The 15,959-nt window shown below is 41.8% G+C and overlaps 1 protein-coding gene and 1 long non-coding RNA gene across 4 annotated transcripts in view; one reads left to right on the top strand and one right to left on the bottom strand.

Annotated features, from left to right (window-relative positions):
• The window catches only part of LOC122553069 (somatostatin receptor type 1-like), a 36,051-nt gene extending 20,775 nt beyond the window's left edge, over positions 1-15,276 (bottom strand). Inside the window, exons 1-3 of one of the 3 annotated variants that reach the window (XR_015758527.1) lie at positions 14,939-15,276; positions 4,115-4,199; positions 352-3,085 (exon numbers count right to left, since the gene is read on the bottom strand). The gene's annotated coding sequence lies outside the window, so the exon portion shown is untranslated. Of the gene's footprint in view, positions 1-351; positions 3,086-4,114; positions 4,200-11,539; positions 12,656-14,938 lie in introns of those variants that run through there. The other 2 variants (XM_087991620.1, XM_087991619.1) reach the window with 2 other exon arrangements.
• A 111-nt stretch (positions 15,277-15,387) lies between these two features.
• Positions 15,388-15,959, top strand: part of LOC148149047 (uncharacterized) — a 65,004-nt gene continuing 64,432 nt past the window's right edge. Inside the window, exon 1 of the long non-coding RNA XR_015758534.1 lies at positions 15,388-15,516. This is a non-coding gene — a long non-coding RNA (uncharacterized LOC148149047). The remainder of the gene's footprint in view (positions 15,517-15,959) is intronic.

Raw genomic sequence — 15,959 nt, 5'->3', positions numbered from 1 at the left:
CTATTCATCAGCAATGTAAGGGTTTGAGCCCAAGGGAGCTGAGAGATAAATGGGAGGGGTTGGGGCTGGGGACAAGGTAGCTAGGAATGCGATAGGTAGATGAATGGCGTGATGGTGATAGGTCGGAATGGAGGGTGGAGCAGATAGGTGGGAAACAAGATGGATAGGTAGGACAGTTCAAGCGGGCGGTGCCTGTCCATCTTCCTTCCCACCTATCCGCTCCATCCTCCTCTCTAAACTATCAATATCACCCCCACCTTCATCCACCTATTGCATTCCTAGCTACCTTCCCACCAGGCTTGTCCCCTTCCATTAATCTTTCAGCCCCCTTGGGCCCTCCCTACATTCCTGATGGAGAGCTTATGCCTGAAACATTGACTCTCCTGCTCCTGGGATCCTGCCTGACCTGCTGTGCTTTTCCAGCGCCACACTTTTGACTCTGACTCTCCAGCATCTGCAGTCCTCACTTCCTCCTTCCCCACACTATTGTCATTCCAGACCTGGGTGTGGTTACCAATTTTAACCTCTTCATGCTACGGTAGCAAAGCATCAAATGAATTACAGAGCCCAGTTTTGTAGCCATTATTCTTAATCGGCATTTCCTCACATCTAAATGCTTAAGATGTCACACAGTTCAATTTAATTACCTTGCCATCTGAGGTACAGAGCAATCGAGCCATGTCTTTGATTCTTGTTGTGAGTGGAAACTGCAGGAGAGTATTAAATAGAATCTAATGAATTGAGTGGCATCTAATGAAGTTGTGAGAAATTAGATTTAATATTGTTTGTTTTATGTGGCATCAAAGAATTTTGAAAGATGTATCTGAATCAAACTTGCTTCTGATTTCCAATCATGTTGAAGTAGGTGGCAGATGGCATGGTTGTGAGCTACTATGTAAGACAAACAATGTTGGAACAAATTCAGAATGTGTCAGACGCTGCAGATTGGAAATAAAAATGGGAAGTACCAGAGAAACTCAGCAATTCAGGACACAAGTGGAGAGAGGAAAAGAGTTTCAAATCCAATGACTCTTTCACAACTGAAGAGAGGGGAAAAGTGAAGCCTTTTGTACTGTTGAGAAAGGTTGAGAGGAGCAATTAAAACAGAAGGCTAGGTCTGGGAGTGGTTAGAGGTGAGGGAGATTAGAGATCACAATGTCACAGAACGAAAGGCAAAAGGAATGTTAATGGTTGCAGTGAATTTACAAAACAAGGGTCCAGGGTCAATTAAAAAGGGGGTGTTGGTTAGCTCAGTTGGCTGGATGGCTGGTTTGCAATGTAGAGTGTTCCCAACAGTGTGAATTAGAATTATGAATTAGAGTTAGAATCTCTACAGTGTGGAAACAGGCCCTTTGGCCCAACGAGTCTACACCAACCCTCCAAAGAGAAACCCACCCAGACCCATTCCCCCTACCCTATTATCCTATATTTACCCCTCACTAATGCACCTAACCTACACATCCCTGAATACTATGGAAAATTTAGCACAGCCAATTCACCTAACGTGCACAGATTGTGGTAGGAAACTGGAGGACCCAGAGGAAACCCACACAAACACAGGGGGAATGTGCAAACTCCACACAGATAGTCACCCCAGGTGGGAATCAAATTCAGGTCCCTGGCGCTGTGAGGCAGCAGCGCTAACCACTGAGCCGCTATGCCTCCCCATGACTTGCATTACCTGAGCTTGTCATGTGGGACTTTCCTTCCCAGCCTCTTCCCTCTTTTGAGGTCTGGTGGCCCTCAGGTTAATTCGCCATCGATCATCTTTCTTTTTCTCTCTGTCTCTAATGAGATTGGAATATGGTGATTTTACCTAAATAATAGATGTTAGGTCTGCTGGAAACAAATCTGTGAAGAACAGACATTGGGAATGATTGAAATCTAAAGGGAGGACAGGATTTGTCATTAGTAATGTTGAGTCCAGAGGACTGTAAAGTGCCAAAGTGGAAATTAAAGCCCTTGCATTGGGCTGCATTGAGACACTGCAGCAGGCCTGAGTTAACAAGGCTAACATAATTTGACTGTTGTCCCAGAGGACCATAGGGTTCCCCTCTCATTGGAGAGATTATGGAGGAATTGAAACCACATTATTGGAAGTGCTGTATACCACAAACCAGCTGGCCAGCTGTCTGAGTGAAATGACACTTTCCCCGCACCATGGTAAGAGTTAGTTTTTGTAAATGCTGATGCATGATGCTGGAAATCTGCATTATGAACTCAGAGAGCTGGGAAAACCAGGAAAGTCAGACAACTTCTGGAAAGTGAAGCAGCAATTTAACATTTGAGGTCGATGATCTTTCATCATTGAGTTTTGCCATTGCCTAGATCTGAACAAGAGACAATTGGTGTCATGGGTAGCAATGGGCCCACATGATAACCCCAACACAGGAAAGTCTGGGAATGAAATAAAAACAGAAAGTGCCGTAAATTTTCAGCAAGTCTGACAGTATCCGTGGAAAGAGAGAATGCGAGCTTATTTTAGAACTTGAATTATTAACTCTTTCCCTCTCCAGCAGATACTACTAGACCTATTACTTATTGGCTGCATTTTCTGTTTCTATTTCAAAGTTCCACCATCTGTAATATTGTGCTTTTGCATCAGCCTGGAAATGACACAAGTCTAACAATAATTGTTTCTGACATCACTGTTGTTGCCCTACTTCCCGGCGGTTATCTAAGGAAGCATCTATCACTATTAGTTTTGTGGCTGGAGGAGTGTATTACTGCGGGATCCCACAGGAAACAAGAGATCATTTCACCTGCAAAATACATAGAATGTGCAAGAAAAGAAGCAATGCAATTCATTCTATCCTTCCATTTTGCACAGTCAATAATCTTTTCATTGCACAGAATAGAATAACACGTGCAGAAGTAATTTTAGCTGAAAACAATGCATATTTCTACAGTAACAAAAAGAACAAGTGAGGTACATACACATTTGTGATTGTAGATATGACTGGCCACATCTGCTTTGCTCAGATTTCTTGCTATGTTGATATTGTACAGCATGCCCTGTAGTTTTCTAATTCACAATTCTATGTTTGGAGCAGAATATTAGGTCCCACCCTGAGTTCCAATCAGTCTGAAAACATGAAAGAGCCAGATTATCTATTACACAAGGGTCCTCACTCCCAAATGTACATTGTGGACATACGGAGGTTTTGTATCAGTATCATCACTGGGCAACTTGATCATTATCTGTTGTTATTGCATCACTGTTCGTGGATGAACTGCTGTGTGCAACTTAAATAAAAAAAGTAAAAGACTAGAAGTAGACCATTCATCCTCTCAAGCCTATGCTGCCTCATTCCTAATGTCATGGCTGATCTGATTGCTGCCTTCACTCCATTTTCTTGCCTGCCTTTACTCTTGACTCCCTTGTCAATAAAAACCTGCCTAACTTGGCCTTAATGACCCCCAAACACCAACTTCCTCTCTGGAGGAGAATTCCATATGTTAAAGACTCTGAGAGAAGAAATTCCTTCTTAACTTCATCCTAAATGAGAGGCTAATTATTTTTACACTATGTCCAATTCCAGGGGAAACATCCTCTTGCGAGGAAATTCATCTAAAGAAATAAAGCCATAACAAAGAGTGTTAATGGTTTACTTTTGCAAATGCCAAAGGAAGCTTAATCACATGTATTACTTTCAAGACATCAATGTGAAAATCGTTCTTCCTGCTCTTGCTTTCTATCTAACTGTGCTTGCTCATGAGCACACGGACAGTTAGATGTGAAAATCGTTCTTCCTGCTCTTGCTTTCTATCTAACTGTGCTTGCTCATGAGCACACGGACAGTTAGATGTATACAGTCAATGATGCTCTTTAGATTGAGATGCCATTGGTTAAAGATTAAGTTATTCTGACTATGGCTGCTCACTATCTAAATGCATGCAAGATGGCACGCCAAAAACATGCTCCTGCACTAACTAAATAATTCTTGTGAACTTCTTGTTCCTGTAGCAAGGATGGCATTTAGATTGGTAACTTCAGTTATCAAAATCAGAGATTGCTGGAATAAACTCAGTAGGTTTAACAGCAACTGTGGAGAGAATGCAGTTAACATTTTGGGTAAAGCAACCCTTCTTCAGAATGCTTCCAGACCCTTACCTTCAGTTATCCCTATTCAAGGATTGGAGATGATCGATTAGCTTGGTCGTCTCTCCAAGATGCACGAGTCTTAGTCACATCCCACCTGTTGGATTTAAAGCACTGTTACTCAACAATGATGCTCGATACCTTTAAAATAGTGACAATTCCTAAGATGTTTAATATGAATGTAACAAAGTAAACTCACTGAAGCAGATGGTTGAATAAGTAAATTTAAAGGAACATTTCAAATGAGGGTTTAGAAATGGATGTGGAGAGATTCAGAGAGAGAATCCTAGAGTTGAGGGCTAAGGCAACTGTATGTATGTCTGTCATTGGTACAGAGGCAAAAAATAGTGTTATCCTAGAAGATAAATATAAGACTAAGCATTATTAAGAAGTATCTGTTGAATAATGATATAATGAGGGTCAAGCAAATACAATATTTGAATTGAGAGGCTACTAAAATACACAATATACAGATAAAATATTCTAAATCTCCAAGTAAATTTGATGTCAAAAGGTTTTCCTTTCTGCAGAGAGTCATAAAGCCTTGAAACAAGTTACCAGTAATCACAGTGAGTGGGACTTCAATGCAAGTGTCTTAATGGACTTGGGCTGACAAGTGGCAAGTAACATTCATGCTTCACAAATGCCAAGCAATGTCTGTCTCCAATAAGAGGCAATCTAACCATCACCCCTTGTCATTCGATGGTGTTAACGTCACTGAATTTCCCCATCATCAACATCAACAAAAATCTCAACTGGACTTGCCGTATAAATACAGTGGCTAGAAAAGCAAGTCAGAGGCTAGGAATACTGCAATGAGTCACTCATCTCCTGACTCCCCAAAGCCTGTCCACCATCTACAAGTCACAAGTCAGGAGTGTGATAGAGTATTCCCCAATTGTCTGGATCAGTGCAGCTCTAACAATACTCAAGAAGCTTGATACCATCCAGAACAGAGCAGCCTGCTTGATTGGCACCACATACGCAGCATCCTTAACTACCAATGTTCATTCACAGCAGTGTGTACAACCTAGAAGGAACACTGCAGAAATTCACCAAGGCTCCAGAGAAGGCACCTTCCAAACCCATGACCTGTTGCATCTAGAAGGACAGTGGCAGCAGATACATGGGAACACCACCACCTGCAAGCTCCCCTCCAAGCCACACACACCCTAACTTGGAAATATATTGCTGATCTTTCACTGTTGCTGGGTTACAATCTGGGAATTTCCTCTGTAACAGCATTGTGGGTGGGTACCTGCAGTGGTTCATGGACTGCATTGGTTCAAGAAGGCAGCTCACCACCACCTTCTCAAGGACAACTAGGGATAGGCAGTAAATGCTGGCAGAGCCAGCAATACTCATATCCCATGGGTGAATTCAGAAAAACAGTGCTGAGAAGGGATATACAGTACAGTGCTGCACATAAATGGGGCAATGAATCTTGTGTCCCATTGTCATTGTGGTTTCTGGAGCTCATTTTGCTCATCTTTAGAGATCACAGAGGGATTTCCTAACTCCTGTTTCGCACACGTTGACCTCTGTTTCCCCATTGCTTAAAGATTATGGAGTTAAGGTGGCTCATGTTGGAACCCATAATGCTCAACTGGTTATTGTGTCCAAACAGCTGGTCTCCCCTGTTTGTTGTCTTCACACCTTTGTAATAAATCACACTCTGTGAGTCCTCTCTGTCTTAGGCAAAAGAATCCCAGCTATGGTTTATATTAAGTGATTGCAAATTCCTTTATATAAACCTGTGAGACCAGCGCCATGGTTTACAAACCTGTTTTTCCTCAGTTGGTCATTACAGAATTTAGTTCTATTGTGGAATATTGAATGGGATCACTGCACAAGAGTCTCACTGTATTTGCCTTTGACAGGAGTTTCAACAAGCAAAGAAGAGACATTTCCTTTCCGGTAGTGGAGTTGGGATTAGAATTTCTATAAACAATTATCATAAAGTAAACCTTTGCAGTGCCTGATGAAATCTAATATGGACTCGTTATTGATGCAACAATGAAATTTGTTTGCCGAATTGTTATTGTGTTTCAAGAGAAATTTGCACATTTTCACAGAAAGCAACTTTGCTGCTAGGTCTTGTATAATTGCACCAGTACAAAGAAGAATCTTCCCTTTTGTTAGATACTTGACCCTTCTGAAAGGTGGTCCAACAATCACCATGTTGCAATTATGGCATTGGCGATCTTCATGTATATTTATTGGCTCATTATAGTCATAGAAAGCAAGTTCCTTTCCATAAAGTTGTCTGTCTTACTCCAAAGTAAAACTGAGGCATGTTTGGTCAAAGAATCCCTACAGTGTGGAAGCAGACCATTCAGCCCATCAAGTCCACATTAACCCTCTGAAGAGCAGACCTAGCCCATCGCTATAACCCTGCATTTCTCATGGCCAGTCCACCTAACCTGCACATCTTTGGACTGTGAGAGGAAACCGGAGCACCTGGAGGAAACCCACACAGACACGGGGACAATGTGCAAACTCCACACAGACAGTTACCCGAGGCTGGAGTCAAACACAAGTCCCTGATGCTGTGAGGCTGCAAGGCTAATCACTGAGCATTGTGCTGCCCTGTGTCTGAGGCGGATGTAAAACATCTCATGGCACTATTTTGACAAATAGCGAGCAAGTTATTCCCAATGTCCTGACCAATATTTATCCTTCAGCCGACATTATGGAAACAGATTTTCTGGTCATGACCACTTGGCTGTTTGCCCCACATCTGTCCCCCTTGACTCTTCCAGCCACACGTTAAATTCTCTGCTTTTAATTACTCCATGCCAATTTGCACGTGGCTCAGGCAGAAATCCAGAGATTTGAGAACTTTTGTTGCTTTTTTTTAAATTTAGCCTCCAGCTGCTCACACCTCTTCAGCAGAACCTCTTGTTTTATTCCCAAGAAAACTATGCAAAGCTTCTCAACACAGTCAGAAAGATTGAGCGGGGGGAGTCCCCACCTCTTTTTAAAGGATAAGAACTATGAGGGATCTATTACTTTTAGCAGAGAGGACAGGCTGAGATTTTGCATCATTCTGCTTCTGGAGATAGCAATCTTATCCAAGCATCTAGTTTTCTTTGTTGAACTTTCAAACTATTTTGTTGTTCCACCAAATCAAGTGTATTGCTGTGGATAGTGGATAGCATAGGGAGTTGGTGAGCTAAGTTGGTTGGATGGCTGCTTTGTAACGCAGAGTGATGTCAACATTATGGGTTCAATTCCCATAGTGTTGGTCTTCTGGGACTGTGGTGATTTTGCCTCTGGTGCATCAAATGCTGGTGGTAGGAGCCCTACCAGCTGACTTAGGAGCTGATAATACTCTTCTGCCACTTCCTTTGGGCAAAGCCTGGACAAGTTACATATCCATTAGGGCACTTTATGTTTCCACTAATGGAGGATGCTCCAACAAGAGGACATTGTTACAGAATAGTAATGTCACCAAGGTCTGAGAGGAGCATAGGGCTGCACTCCCACAAGAAAAAGAGAGACTGGTGGTGGTCTAATGTGAGGGTCACCACGCCTCAAATGCCAGGTGAGATTGAGAAGGCGGGTCCTTCATGGTAACTTCAGCCCGTGCAAGAATTGAACCCGGTTGATGTCCGAAGGGTCAGTTTCCATGTTTTACATCTCTATGGTATCACTTTGCATCGTAAGCCAGCTGTCCAACCAACTACATGAAATATCTCCAGAGAGGCTGGTATCCCATCACCATATTGTCCTTTATTTACACATGCATAGTCCTTGACAATATTGCTGCCTCATTCGGAGTCAGGTACTAGAGTGTCAGTATCTCACACTTTCTTTTAACCTGTCAGCCAGGGTTCCCTAATTCAACCAGATTAACAGCTCCAATCAGGATCTCATATTCTATGAGGTCCAGCCGGCTATCATCATTACTATCACAGCACTGGGCTAACCAGTAAACCCTGCATCCCCCATTGTTTTACACAAACGGGACTGAAAACTGAGATGCATAGGATTTCTTTCTCTTGAAGGTGTCAGGCTTGAGGGGTCAAATTGGGGTCAAATTGCATCTCCTTTCTCATATTTCTCTGTTGCTCCTGATATGGTCTCCTTTACATTGCGGAGACAGGATGCCAACTTGTGGAACGCTTCAGAGAACATCTCTAGAACACGTGAACCAAACAACCCCACCGTCCGGTAGCTGAACACTTTAACTCCCCCTCTGACTCCCCAAGGACATGCAGGTCCTGGGCCTCCTTCACCACCAAACCCTAACCACCCAAAACCTGGAGGAGGAACGCCTCATCTTCTGCCTTGGGACCCTCCAACCACATGGGATCAATGTGGATTTCATCAATTTCCACATTTCCTCTCCCCCCACCTTATCCCACATCTAACCTTCCAACTTGGCACCACCCTCTTGTACTGTACTACCTGTCCATCTTCCTTCCCATCTATCCGCTCCACCCTCCACTCTGACCTATCACCTTCACCCCCACCTTCATCTACCTATCACATTCCCAATTACTTTCCCCCCAGCGCCAGCCCCTCCTCACCATTTATCTTTCAGCCTCTTGGCCCACAGGCCTCATTCCTGATGAAGGGCTTATGCTCGAAAAGTCGATTCTCCTGCTCCTTGGATGCTGCCTGACCTGCTGTGCTTTTTCAGCACCACAATCTTCGACACTTATTTCTTACATCTGTTCAGGATGGTTTCCTCCTACTGGGGAATACATTCAAAATGCATATTTTAGTTTAGTGACATTTAATGACACAGGTCTCTTGTTCCTATTTCTTGTGGTCTTATATATATATATACGGCTGAGATAAATAGATTCTTGATCAGGAGGGGAATCAAGGGTTAGGGGTAAAGTGGATGAGAGGAATGTTGGGTCAGCCATGATCCTATTGAATGGCAGAGCAGACCCGAGAAGCCAAACAGCCTACTCCTGTTCCTATTTCTTAGGGTCTCATGGTCTATTTGCAGTTGTATCTTTCCTGGGAGGCTGATGGTGAGACTTAACCTCTTGAATCAAGATAGATGTAAGCAGCTATGATGCAGACGAGATAAAGGCAAAGTATTCTGCATGTTTAACAGAAATACTTTTATCATGGATTAAGACTAAATTAAACAAATAAGAATGGTGTTTCACCTTAAGAAGTGTTTAGTTAATTGTTGTTCTGTAGGTAATGTTATCGTCTCTGTAGGTTATGGGTTCAATCCAGTGATTTGGGCACTAACAGCAAGACTGACACTCCACCTCTACCCAATACCAAGAGAGTGCTGCACTGGCAGAGGGGCTAACGTTTGGTTAAGACTTTAACCCAAGCACCCATTTGTTTTCTCCAGTGAGTGCAAAAGCTCTCAGCATTTTTTTAGAAGATAAGCAGGAGGGTTCTCCTTCTTTATTTCCCCAATTTTTACCCCTCAAGTTGACATTAGATTAAAACGGATTAGTTGGTCATTATCAGATTGCAGTTTGGCTGTCACATTCCGACAGCAGAACAGTGACCGAAATCCAAAAGTGTGCAATTGCCTGGAGCACTTTGAGAAATTCTGAGGCTGTGAAAGGTGCTATATAAATGTAAATCAGTTTATTTTTCAAACAGGAGAAAGTGAGGACTGCAGATGCTGGAGATCAGAGCTGAAAATGTGTTGCTGGAAAAGCGCAGCAGGTCAGGCAGCATCCAAGGAGCAGGAGAATCGACGTTTCGGGCATAAGCCCTTCTTCAGGATTCCTGAAGAAGGGCTTATGCCCGAAACGTCGATTCTCCTGTTCCTTGGATGCTGCCTGACCTGCTGCGCTTTTCCAGCAACACATTTTCAGCAGTTATTTTTCAAACAGCTTGTTATTTTTCTAAATTTAAGAATGTGTGATTTGAAAGTTCCAGGTTAGATGATTTATGTTTAGTGATACCTCTCATATTTTCATATGTTCTGTTTGGTCCAGTTCTGTAATGTTGCATTTTCTAAATGTTTTTACTGATTACATTCAATAACAAGAGCAGTGCCACATCAGAAAACCTGGGAGTGTTCTCTCCATCTCTCTCTCTCTCTCTCTCTCTCTCCAGTTGTTCCACTTTATGCATTTTTGCTTCACTCCAAATCTTCCCGTCAAGTCTGCAGCAACATCTATACAATGAGTGGAGCTCCCCTTTAAAATGATTCATCTGTCTTTAAGATGTGAAGGTATGAGACATACGTGAGCCACACAGCTGGCTTGGCCTTCTTTCCAGAATGCGAACAGCATGTTTATGTGCAGCTTAACCTTGAAGATCAGAACATCCCTTTGTAAAACTAACCGTTCTGCAAAATCATGACGGAATCCAATAAATGCTGTGGTCTTGTTAAAAGCAACAATAATTGTTTTATTATATTGTTTGTATTTTATTACGAGACATTGGAGCATATCAGCGAGGGTGTTTACATAGGACATTTATTGGGAGGTTCAGAGCATTAACAATAGGGGGTAAAGATAGCAAGTGAAGCCATTGATTAAAACAATTTAGAGACCGAGATGGAGAAGGCATTGCCCAGATCCCCCACTCTTTATCTAGCTCTTGCAACTCAATTGTTATGGTTGCAGCTCACATTATCAATAGACAAGTCAAATCCCAAGCGAAATTTAGATTGATACATCAAGTTTCTTGTATTTATTGAGGCAGTCTTTCACTGAAACATAAGCACGCAAAGCTGCAGATTGATTTTAGCAATGAAACAAAAGGTTGTTATACAAAAGAACAGAGATAAAATAAAGGGAAAAAAAGCTTGTACATATAACAACTTCAAAGATTTCAAAACACCATAAAAATGCAATTCCATAATCTCAACACCATCACTTTATAATACTCAAATATTAGAGGAAATTTGCTTCCCCATTGCATCTATAGGTTGAACATATTTGATGTTTTCCATTTCCAGTCTTGAGAGTTTAATAGCCTTTTCCTTGATACACAGATCTTAGACTTTTTCAGTTTCAAAAACTCTAGCAGAATTCTAACTAAGCAATTCTGGTCTGGAACTTATAAACTAAAAGATTATCTATTTCAGAACTTCTTCTGAATGCTCTCCTTTCTCCAGGAGAAACTTATTTGTGTATCTAACTTCAACTAGGACATCTGGGAACTGACAAACAAAAGCTTTCTAAATTCTGGGCTTTACCTATACACCAAAAATAGTACTGATTCATCTAAGCAAAAAGCAAGCTCCCCAATCTTTACTGTGTCTGTTTGTAAAACTTTCTAAATTCAGAAAAAACTCCCATCATCACACCCAATCTAACAAATGCTGGTTTAAACAAAATCATGACTCAAAATAGCTGGCAAATTAACCAGTAAACCCTCTCATACACACAGACCAAAACCCACATGCCACTTAGTGCAAAATCCAAACTCTAAAATAATTGATATTAAAATACATATGAATGACAAACCTCACAAAATATAATAGTGACTTACACTTTGAAGCAGCTTATTGGTTGCAAAGCATTTTGGAATTTCCTGGGGAGTGCAAAAGGCATGCTATAAATGCTGATTGTTATTTTTCTAACATTTGGTTCTCCACTGGGGGTATTTAGGATGTCAGTGAAGTTTTCCACCAGCCGATGGAGTGTTAGCTGGAGGCACTGTCTCACTTGGGAGCTGACCAGCTTGAACATGTAGCCAGCAGGACTGTGCACATATTAGGAAAAAATACAATGGCTGCAAAATCAGATGATCAGGTCCATGCTCTCAGACTGGAATGTGGCACTGGGAAAGGCAGAGGTGGGGGATAACCTAGTGCAACGTTATCAAAAGTTGATTCAAATACTTACAAAGCACCAAAACCCTCACCTTAATACTTTAAGTCTTTAAGATAGAAATGGTAAGGAGGAGAGCTCACAGTAAGCAAAGCTGTTCCCAAGCTTGGGAATTCAGGTTGAATCCAGACACAATAGGTGAGGTACTGTCTAGCTTGATGCAATACTGCAGCAGCCATTCTCAGAACAGCAGATGCAATAAAAATGTTATAATTTCCATCTCTTGCCTAAGTGGCATCAAATGTTTTGAGAACATATTGAGTTTTCAAGGACGCGTAGACATTCACAGAAAGTAACATATTAAATAGATTTTTTAAATTCTTACATAATCTATAACAACAGACTGTAACTGGAGGTATGCTCAGCAATGACAGACAACTTATAAATTTATGAGTTGCCTTCTTGAACTGATGCAGTCCACATGCTATAAGTTGATGCAAAATGTCTTGAGGGAGAGAATTCCAGAGTTTTTACCCAGCGACTTTGAAGGAACAATTATAGATTTCCAAATCAGGATGGCGAGTGGCTTACAGGAGAACTTGCAGGTGCTGGTGTTCCTATGTATCTGCTGCCCTTGTCCCTTCTCGATGGAAATGGTTGCAGGTTTGCAAGGAACTGTCTAAGGATCTTTGGTGAATTCCTGCATTGCATTTTGCAGTTAGTACAGGCTGCTGCTATTGAGTTCCTGAGGTGGACAGAATGGGTATTTGTGCATGCACTGCCAATCAAGCGGGCAGCTTTGTAATAGATAGTGTAAAGCCTTCTTGAGTGTTGTTGGAACTGCATCTACCCAGGCAAGTGGATAAACTTATATTACTGTCCTGACTTGTGCCTTATAGATGGTGGACAGGCTTTGGGAAGTCAGAAGATGACTTACCTCACCGTAGTATTCCTAGTCTCTAATATGCTTTTTTAGCCACAATGTTTATGTGGTGAGTCCAGTTGAGTTTCTGGTCAATAGTAACCCCATGGCTGTTGATAGTAGTGGCTTCATTGATGGTAATACCATTGAATGTCAAGGGATGGTGGTTAGATTGCCCCTTAATGGAGATGGTCATTGCCTGGCTGTGAATGTTACTTGCCACTCATCAGCCCAAGCCTGGATATTGTTCAGATCATGTTGCATTTGAATGCGGACTACTTCAGTATCTGATGAGTCATAAATGGTGATGAACATTGTGCATCATTGGTGAACATCCCCACTTTTGACCTTATGATTGAGGGAAGGTCTTTGGATGAAGTAGCTGAAGATGATTGGGCCAAGTTGGTGCATAACTCATAGTATCCCTGCAATCTGTTAACTGGGCATCACATTTGGGAATCTGGAGCTCACTGCTTGAAAGCTGGGATAGGCAGAAATCTTCATAATATTTAAGATGAGGCAGTTGGGACTAATTTAGTTCATCATTACGTACAGCATAGGCTGGTTGGACCAAAAGGTCTACTGCCATGCTGTATGAGTCTACGACTATGACTCTACAAGTATCTAGATGTGCACTTGCAATGCCAAGACAGACAAGGCTATGAGCCAAGTGCTGGAAAATGAGAATAGAATAGTTAGGTGATTGTATTTGACAGGCACAGACTGCTGCGTCGAAAGGCTTTTGTTTTGTGCTGTAAACCTCCATGACTTGAAGGAGATTGCCAGTCTTAGTTAATTAGAAAGAATTTGTACATAAATTATATCTATTAAAGATGCACTAAGGAACTGTATTTATCATTAAATTAATCTGTGTGAAAGCCACAGAGGATCATGAGAACCATGTAGAAGTGGGAAGAACGTAGAGAGAGGAGAAAGATGTAGGAAAAGAATGTGACTGTTTCTGACCGTCATCCCTCATGGACAGCGTCAATGTCCTAGTATCAGAACATTTGAGCTCCTGTGTCCTGAGGTCTACCAGAACTGACCATTGGCATGCACTATGCAAAAGATTGTCGGCCTGACATACAGTTTAGAACTGTCTGACTGCACTTTATTTTGGCAGATGTGCCACAGACTAGATAAAAACAACTAAAATCTTTTCACCACAAAGTAGGAGCTGCAAAAATAGATTATGGTGAAGAAGCCTAAAGATTTGAAGCTCACTGACTTGATTTTTGAGTATTGTGCAAATTATCCATGTGAAGGTCGCAATGAAACCATTGTATGCTGGTAGAGTGAATTCCAGGATGAAAAGTGATAACAATGCACCATTGGCATGATAGACTCAACAATATTTTCTGTGCATATGGAGCCATACAGTTATACAACACAGAAACAGACCCTTTGGTCCAACCAGTCCATGCCAAACATAATCTCAAACTAAACTAGTCCCACCTGCCTGCTCTTAGTCCATATCCCTTACAAACCTCCCCTATTAATGTACTTATCCAAAAGGCTTTTAAACATTGTAACTGTGCCCACATCCATTACTTCCTCAGGAAGTTCATTCCACGCTCAAACCATTCTCTGTGTAAAAGCATTTAGCCCTTGTGTCTTTTTTAAATCTTGCTCCTCTTACCTTAAAAATGTGACTGGGATACTATTATTATTCTGAGAAGCTTTTCTTCATTTCAAAAATATGCTTATTCATAGTCACGAATGCATTAATTCAATTCTGTACAGTAGCACATGAAGAAACAAACAAACATTGGGGTATGAGTCTCTCCAGCAAACAATACGATGACATTCCCACGGCAAAACATGATGACAATAAAATACATCCACTTCACCACCTTACCCAAGAAAAATTTCAATTCTTATTCTCAACAGCTTGCCTTGGAAAATCTTTATGCCGGAAACGTCTGATAAACAAAATGTAAAATTGATGATGAGCTATGAATTTTCACAAGAGACATCTGCCATTAGCGATCGGAGCAGGAGAAGAAATGAATGAAGCCGAGAGAAAAGCCGACAGACCAAAAGTTAGAACAAGGGAACTTACAGAATGAACATGATTTTTTTTTAAGTGAGTGTCTTAAAAGGATCACAAAAGGAAGTAAATCCTTCAAGTGTGAGCATTGTTCTGTTCTTTTGATAGTTGCACTGATGCTTGTATTTTGAGAACGTGCACCGTACCTTGCCAGGACCTGCTTCTGTACAGCTTATATATTTTGACATTATCATCTTTTTTCATTTCATAGCCACATTTTTCTTTGAAAACTTCATCTCCAGTGAACAGTAAACCCTCCACAAGTAGCTCACAAGATTGACGGATGCGAAGTTGTGATCTCTGAAAAATTGTGATGTCTCCCTGGGTTATGAGAGACGGCTGTGGAGAGACCGCTCATAGTGTTACCAGAAGGTCACACATTAACCCCCATCTCTTGAGCTAAGAAACCTACTGCCAAGACACCCTGCTGAAAGCTTTACAAATAGAACATTGAGCTCTGACAGCAGTGTTTGTGTATGTGTTATGTTGCCTAGCGACCTACAAATACCAGCTTAAAGTGATGGCCTCTTTTTTAAAGAGAGGTATTTCAGGGCTGACGAGAACTCATATATTACCAGTGGAATAAGGAGAAGGGAAGAGACTTTGCATTGCAACCGTGAACCAAGCTTAAGCTATCTGCTGAGCTGCAATAACTCCATGACATTTTGAAAAGTTGATAAAAGAACAGTAATCAAAGCCACCTCAGCCCCAAGAAACGCTGCCGGTAAGGTGTGTGCATGCAGCCAGATGGCAATCAGTAAAGTGCTACGTGCACAGCAAAGAGGAGTTGTAATATGAGTCCTGAGATCCATGTGATTTAAAAAGGAGGGGTGGGGGGTGTGGGGGGTCACACAGTAACTCATGGATGAGCGACCATTTTGTTACAAAGAAAAATGAAGACTCTGTGGGACTGCATGGTTGCTCAGTAGTTAGCATTGCTGCCTTACACTACCAGGGACCTGAGTTTGTTTCCACCCTTGGTGACTGTCTTTGCACATTCTCCCCTTGTCTCTGTGGGCTTTCTCCGGGTGCTCTGGTTTCTTCCCACATTCGACGTATGTGCAAGGTTGGTTGGATTGGCCATACTAAATTGACCCAAAGTGTGCAGGGATGTGCACATTAGGTGGTTTAGCCCTGGGAAATGCAGGGTTACGGGGATGGGGTGGG

Source organism: Chiloscyllium plagiosum, unplaced genomic scaffold, assembly GCF_037043375.1.
Source record: "Chiloscyllium plagiosum isolate Xiang-an unplaced genomic scaffold, Cpla_swu_hap1 HiC_scaffold_10, whole genome shotgun sequence".
In the NCBI taxonomy this organism is placed as follows: Eukaryota; Metazoa; Chordata; class Chondrichthyes; order Orectolobiformes; family Hemiscylliidae; genus Chiloscyllium; species Chiloscyllium plagiosum.
This window is presented reverse-complemented; position numbering and strand designations above follow the sequence as displayed.